Below are 7,991 nucleotides of genomic sequence, written 5' to 3'. Positions count from 1 at the left end.
TGCTTTATAACACATTTTATACTTCTTTTACACACGTTTACTTATTGTATACACACTTTAAAGTTCCGAAAACGACTTGCCTCAGCTGTTTTCAATAAAAGACAGTGGTTTGTGGGTATCGTGGCTGCACGCACAAGCGCGACATGGAGAGAGAGAGCGAGAGTTATTTTAACAAGGATCGGCAGCATTATTCCTTGATTCTTGTTGTCGAAATGCTTAAGATGTTTTATATTAAATAACACATTAGCCGAAAAGAGTTTCATTGCTTAAAAACGATGTGGTTAAAGGGGCTTATTTGAAATAAAAGATCAGCATGTGGTGTCATACATCTTTTCAAGTTCTGGTTATACCTTTTGATTAACCATACGTAGATAAATTTAGCTAAATGTAGCTAAGCAATCCGGGGTGTTGTGTTAGAGATTGACTTTTATTTAAATTAGAAATAGATTATTTTAAGATTAAGATTGCCTTTATTAGTCCCACGGGCATGCTTCTCACAATCCAGGGCCCTTGGTTAGCATCACGACAACAATTTCCGCTGGTAGCCATTTGACAATTGCTTGCCGCAATATAAGAACATAAGAACTATACAAACGAGAGGAGGCCATTCGGCCCATCAAGCTCGCTTGGGGAGAACTTAACTAATAGCTCAGAGTTGTTAAAATCTTATCTAGCTCTGATTTAAAGGAACCCAAGGATTCAGCTTGCACTACGTTATCAGGAAGACTATTCCATACTCTGACTACACGCTGTGTAAAGATGTGCTTCTTTAAATCCAGTTTGAAATGTTCTCCCACTAATTTCCACCTATGGCCACGAGTTCCTGTATTCGAACTAATGCTGAAGTAACTATTTGGTTGAACAGCATCCAAACCTGTTAGAATCTTATATACCTGGATCATATCCCCCCTCAGTCTCCTTTGCTTGAGACTGAACAGATTTAGCTCAAGTAACCCTTCCTCGTATGACATTCCTCTAAGACCAGCAATCATTTTTGTTGCCCTACGCTGCACCTTTTCTAAGGCCACAATGTCCTTTTTAAGATATGGTGACCAAACCTGCACACAATATTCTAGGTGAGGTCTCACCAAGGAATTGTATAATCTTAGCATTACCTCCCTTGACTAATACTCCACACACCTGGAGATATACCCCAACATCCTATTGGCCTTTTTTATTGCTTTCCCACACTGGCGAGAATGGGACATGGAAGCATCAACATACACACCAAGGTCTTTTTCATGATCAGCTACCTTTATTTCAGTGGGACCCATAAAATTCCTGTACTTTATATTTCTGCTCCCTACATGGAGTACCTTACATTTGTCTACGTTAAATTTCATCTGCCAGGTATCGGCCCAGTCGCTAATTAAATCAAGATCCCGCTGTAGCTGCTGAGCCGCTAATTCAGTATCTGCTACAACACCCACCTTGGTGTCATCTGCAAATTTCACCAGTTTACTGTATATATTGGTATCTATATCATTTATGTAAATTAGAAACAATAGTGGTCCTAAAATCGAACCCTACGGTACCCCACTATGGACGCAGGCCCACTGTGACATTGTGCCTCTTATAACTACTCGCTGTTAATTGTCAGTTAACCAGTCTCATATATGTCATATATGTCTCAATAAAGGAAATTTTGTGTGGATCAACGCGCACGCGCTACATGAGAGTGAGCCAGAGAGAGAGCGCATACGCTCGTTTAACAAGAATTAACAGCGTTATTCCCTGATTATTGCTGTCGAAAATGCTCAGAGCGCCTTACTTTATTATTCACATTGGTAGAAAAGTGCTTAATTCCTTAAAAACATTACGGTTATAGGGGTTTTATTTGAAATAACAGGCGCTCCGCTGGCGTCGCCATGGGTCAGCATGTGCCAAGCGCAGGACTAGCGATCGTCCATTCCGCCCCGCGTTGTTCAAATGGTGTAGTCGCATATGGCAGAGCTCCGGGATCGTTTCATCCTATTTCTTCTAAAAGTTTGCTGCTTACATGCTTTCTCCAACCTGGTAAATATCACTAAAGTCTTTCGTGGTGGTTAAATGTGATCAGTGCTCTCTTCTTTTAAGACGACGGGCTGTATGTTTATCGGTTTCGCTTGCTTAAATTTGCTCTTCTGTTGCTTCTTTCGGGCATGTTTATTTAAATTCACCCTTGCGTTTCTTTTAAAATAACACTAAAGTTTTTCTTCTTTAAAACATTTTGGGTCATTCTTTTAAAATACGCCGTGGAGCTTGCTAACAACACGCGGCTACGGGCCGGACGGACGCCCCCGCTGAACGTGTATGCAATAGCTTGCCATCATCCTGCTCTGTGTTTTATTATTCCTTAAAAACGTAATTAAAAAAAAAGCACATTAATAAATACATGTAATGTATTTTTATTCTATTAAAGTTTAACGGCAATCTCCCAAACCATATGCCCCCCTATCGGCAACACGTGTCATAAGCATGTATGATACCATATATGGACATAACGGCAATCTCCCAAACCATATGGCCCCCTATCGGCAGCACGTGGCATAAGCATGTATGATACCATATATGGACATAACCCCTTGACCAATCAGAATGAAGGATACGCCCCCCTCCCGCGTATGACGTCAGAAGCGGAACGAAATTAAGCTCCGCCCAACGTACCAGTTCATATCTCTTACCTGATCTGTACTGATCTAGCAGCGGAGAGACTACAATGGGATCTGGATTTAATTAGTGACTGGGCTGACACCTGGCAGATGAAATTTAACATAGATAAATGTAAGGTAATTCATGCAAGAAGCAGAAATATAGAGTACAGATACTTTATGGGTTCCACTGAAATAAAGGTAGCTGGTATTGAGAAAGACCTCAGAGTATATGTTGATGCTTCCATGTCCCACTCTCGCCAGTGTGGGGAAGTACTTAAAAAAAGGCCAATAGAATGTTGAGTTACATCTCTAGGTGTGTGGAGTTTAAGTCAAGGGAAGTGATACTACGATTATATAATTCCTTGGTAAGACCCCACCTAGAATATTGTGTGCGGGTTTGGTCACTATACTTTAAGAAGGACATTGCTGCCTTGGAAAGGGTGCAACGCAGGGCGACGAGAATGATTCCTGGTCTTAGAGGAATGTCTTATGAGGAGAGGTTAGCTGAGCTCAATCTGTTCAGCCTCGAGCAAAGGAAACTAAGGGGGGACATGATCCAGGTATATAAGATTCTAACAGGTCTAGATGCTGTTCAGCCAAATGGCTACTTCAATATTAGTTTAAATACTAGAACCCGTGGTCATAAATGGAAATTAGCGGGAGAACATTTTAAAATGAATTTAAGGAAGCACATCTTTACACAGCGTGTAGTTAGAGTATGGAATAGTCTTCCTGCTAGTGTAGCGCAAGCTAAAACCCTGGGTTCCTTTAAATCAGAGCTAGATAAGATTTTAACAACTCTGAGCTATTATTTAAGTTCTCCCCAAACGAGCTTGATGGGCCGAATGTTCTAAATTCATCCATATCTAGTCCAGCTGTTCTCATCTTCTCCTGAGCCAGAATCGTCAAGCTTTTCTTTCTCTCATGTAACATTGTGCATCGGAAGGGTGTTAGGACATGTGACAAAGTGGAGAAAGAACTCTGACATGCGACAGATGACACTCCAATAGTCAATAACAGTTACACAGAGCTGAGGAAAAGCTTCCTTAAACTCTTGGAGGTGTTTGCAAATGGTGGAGAGGTCTGCAACAGCAGAGGTGAACTTCTTTTCTAACATGACTTTTGCAACACAAATTTCATTAGAAATGCTGTTGCTGCAGGCAGTACCTGCCAGCTTCTGCAGGGGGCGTAACAAGGCAGCATCAAGAAAAGAGGAAGATTAAAGGAGAATTCAATTCACTGCCATCATCAGATCAAGATTGCCTCTGGAGAACACAATGTTCTCCACAATGTTTCTGTCCAAAATGTTGAGAAGAGCTCTCTTCAGATCCTGGCTGGGATTTCTCAGAGGTTTCGGTGTGACCTACAGGGCATAAAACAACACTGTGTGTAAGCTGTGAATTCATTATTGTTTTCCTTGCGGGAACAGGGGTGTCTATCTCATAATTATTCAGTGACTCATCATCTCTCATCTTCCTCAGAGCCTGTAGAGATACACTGACTACTTCACCAGCAAGGCAAAGGTCAACAGAAGCCTGTAAAATAGGATTTGCAGATTTCAAGGCGCCAAGTACTTTCAGAAGAAATCTGCCTATTTCAAAGAAATTATGTTTTCTCAACATCATCAACAAACCCAATGTCTCTGTGCAAATACTCACATCTGCTACATTGTCTTCTGAAATCTCTGAAAGGATACTAAGGATAGCATCCTGATTGTCCAGAAGACACTTTGTCACATCGTGGTGACCAGGGATGGATTATGGGTTGTGTGGGCCCCTGGGCCAAACGTTCGCGAGGGCCCCCCTGTCACGCCCACACCACTAGGTGCACGGCATTAAGGGTGACGAACAGGAACATATAAACAGCCAAACAACCCCTCATCCTTGCGAAGTATTGAGCCAATGTTTACATGCCATACTGAGCGTTTTCTTGTCCTACGTCTTCCCCTACTACCGAACCCTCTCTGTTTACCTTTTGTCCATTCCTTAACCTCCTCCCTTTTCCGTTCCAGGCCCATTCCCGATCCTGACCCGCTTGTCCCACTGAGCCTGGCACGTTTCGTCCCCACTCCCTTGTGTGGTCCCGTCTCATGCTTCTGTGTAGGACTGACCACCCGGCTACTGACCTTCTCGCCCGTCCACCGACCTCGTTTCTTGAACGTCCCTTCTAATACTTATAATAATAATAAATAATAGTGCTTCACCTGAGCAAATAAACCAGACGCTGGTTTGCAACCCTGGACCCTTGTCTTTCTGTCCTAGGCCGCCTGACACCCCCCCTCTCTAAAAAAAAATAAATAAAATGCCTGCATTGTCTAGGATGGCTAGTTGCTACGTCATCCTGCCACTTGTGGGTCCAAACTAGTGCGGCGTACACGTACCGTGTTGTAAAAGCAGAATGATGTTGACAAAACTCTCTTTTGCCGCTTTTTACCTCGGAAAAAGTGAAAAGGTGAAAGTTGATACAGTAAGTTGGATCTCAAATTATAATCAGTACAGCCTAATGCCATTACCTCACGTTAATGTTAGCACCAGGTTACCCATCTCTGTTTATAGAGACAGGTAGCAACGTAGCACAACCAGATCTTACCATAACAAACATTATTTGTTTGAATTATCCAGAATGTGCTAGTTCGAAATAGAAATGTCTATAAAAATGAACCAAAATGCCATGTACCTGTTATAATCTGCAATTGTTGCTTTGCAGCTTTCCCAAAGAAGACAATTACATCCTCGTAGCTAGGGGGCAGTCATATCATGCGCAGGGCCAGGAGCAAATAAATTCAAGGATACCAACAGAATGAAATGGTAAAGTAAGCGAAATCACAAATACTACCCACCCGTGTCATATTTAATAAACCAATAACTTAGATAAACAGCAGGTTTATACGTGGGTTGTCAGAATGTTGTGGAGAAGTGCGCTCATGTAGTTGAGAGGTGGCCGGGTGTTAGCTTGCCAGATGCAAGTTGACATGTATAAATCTGACGATGGTATAAGGTGCAACAAATAGACCCAACAAGAAATATGATGCGGTCAAAATAATATGTGCTGTGAATTTCTTGCCAACTAGAGCCACGGCGGGCAAATGATAAATGAAACCTATTGTCCTACCTTAAAACTTCGTAGCTACTGTTAATGTTGTCGTTAGCTGTGTGATCCTTTTGTCTTCTTGCCGGCTCATGGAAGTCTTTATCAGTTTAAATTTGCGATTGTAGATCTACTTTTATTACATTACTTTTCGTTCTTTTACTTTATGCCATATAGATTTAGGAGGGCAAGCATACTATAATACAGATTGAAACAAAAAAAAAACACGTTGCGCCACGACAAGAAAAACATATCCATGGTTTCAACTTGGGAATGCCCACTAGAAACGTCTACCGCATGCCCATGTAATTCTTTTCTTTTCTTCATTTAAATTGCTTAATTTTCTGTCAAATCCATGTGCATTTGCTATTACTGACCAATTGGGCTGAAATTAACGATACCCTTGTTTAAAAGCATGGCTTTTCTTCCCTTAGCAACCGTTGGCATGGGTAAACAAAATCAACTAAGCAATATGATCTAGCTTATTTTGCTGATAAAATCGGCAATGTATTTGGTACAATAACGTGGATTAAAATAGCATTAAAACAATGTATTGTATGCAGAACTTCCTAGAGTAGAATAACACCCTAGAATCTTTGATCCGAATATTAGCAACATTCCATAACCTGTGCGAAGCAGCCATAGACTGTGTATTGGCAGCAGCCGGTGGGCTGGGCTCTACACTGGCAGCCAGCATGTGTCACGTTCTTAAGGGGGGGGGAGGGAGGGAGATTTTGATACATTTGGAAAATAATTCACCATGAACCAGTTGTGAAACTTTGGGGACTTTTTATGCAGCTAAAGGGAGAAATAACATTTAATTTTACTGTTCCTACTCCAAGTCAATATCCATTTTGTATGATATGGATAACATTTAGGTCTAATTATAGATATTTTGTGAAAAAGTAAAAAAAAAAAAAAAAAGGAAAATGTTAAACCACCTGTCAAACACTAACCCTAACCCATCTGTCAATAGCCTACCTTACATAACTTTCTTTCTACTCTTCCTTCTTGCAAAGTCATCCACTAATTCATCAAAGTTAAGTTGTCTAACCAACTCTGATTCGATGGCCAGAAGTGACAGTGAATTCAGGCGGTTTTGGCACATCCTAATCCTGAGTTCATTTTTAATGCGAGTGAGTTTGGAAAATGAGCGCTCCCCTTCACAGTTTGTAATAGGCAGGGTCAAAAAAAGTCGAAGTGCTATGTACACATTTGGAAAGGTTGATTGCAAATCTAAATCCATCATTGTTCTGAGCATTTTACTTGGGCATGTCTCTTTTTCTGACATGAATGACTTGTACTACATCAGTTCATCTGCCAGGCTCATGTTCAGATCTGAAGGATATGCTGCAACGAGTGAGTTAGCCTTTAAAGTGAGCTCACTGTTGGACATATTTTCAGATAGGTAAAGAGCACCAAATAGCTCAGTTACGTGTGTGTATGCACTCAAACGATGGTTAAGACAAGACACAAGTTTGTCGATAACAACGTTGAATGTTTCAATCCGAAAGTGGTCCCTACCATTAAGTGTAACACCTGGCTCTGCGTTTTCATCAAACATTCGTGGGCGCTTCTTTGTGCGCTGGAGGTCATGCCTATAGTCCTGGGAGACAGTAGTGGTGATATTTAAAGCGGCCACTTCAAATACCTCAAAATTGTCTCTTTGTGCTGCCACAAAGTCTCGTAAAGATGACAGTAGACATTTAGCTGTACATATGTTAATGTCTGGCTTCTGCAACTGCAGGCTGGTGGCTTGGAACCTCTGTAATATTGTATTCCAGAAGTGTGCCATGAAAGCCATCTCCAGTGTATCCAATTTCCCACAAAGTGCAGAGGCTTCACTGCGAGTTTCTCGCTTCTCCTCCTTATCTTTGGAAATATTATTCAATGCCTCTCTCAGTTGTGCATAATACCTCCACAGAGCCTGAGTTGAGTCAGCCCGTGCACTCCTCCGAGTACCTGACAGTAATTTCAGTGTGAGTTTGACACCAGTGTTATTATGGAAGACCTTCCCCCACCTTTGCGTAGATGATGCACAAAAAGTGTACATTGTCTGTAGCAGGTCAAAGAAATGTCCACCATCTGAGCTGCTGTCTACAGCATTGACACCAACTAAATTCAATGAATGTGCTGCACAAGGGACATAACAAATCAGTGGGTTCCGTCGTTTAAGATGAGCTTGGACTCCATTGTACTTTCCCACATGTTACTTGCATTATCATATGACTGCCCCCTACAGTTAGACAAGTCTAGGCCCAGATTCTCCAC

At 41.6% G+C, this 7,991-nt stretch overlaps 1 long non-coding RNA gene across 1 annotated transcript; it reads right to left on the bottom strand.

The window, feature by feature from the left end:
* Positions 1-3,933: 3,933 nt before the first annotated feature.
* Positions 3,934-6,493, bottom strand: LOC125738666 (uncharacterized). The gene is made up of 3 exons (XR_007396882.1): positions 5,745-6,493; positions 5,014-5,371; positions 3,934-3,996 (listed from the first exon to the last, which is right to left on the bottom strand). It is a non-coding gene; the product is annotated as an uncharacterized LOC125738666 (long non-coding RNA).
* Positions 6,494-7,991: the final 1,498 nt, after the last annotated feature.

The sequence above is a fragment of the Brienomyrus brachyistius genome, chromosome 1, assembly GCF_023856365.1.
Source record: "Brienomyrus brachyistius isolate T26 chromosome 1, BBRACH_0.4, whole genome shotgun sequence".
In the NCBI taxonomy this organism is placed as follows: domain Eukaryota; kingdom Metazoa; phylum Chordata; class Actinopteri; order Osteoglossiformes; family Mormyridae; genus Brienomyrus; species Brienomyrus brachyistius.
The sequence above is the reverse complement of the archived record's forward strand: the minus strand, read 5'-3'. Positions and strand labels throughout refer to the sequence as shown.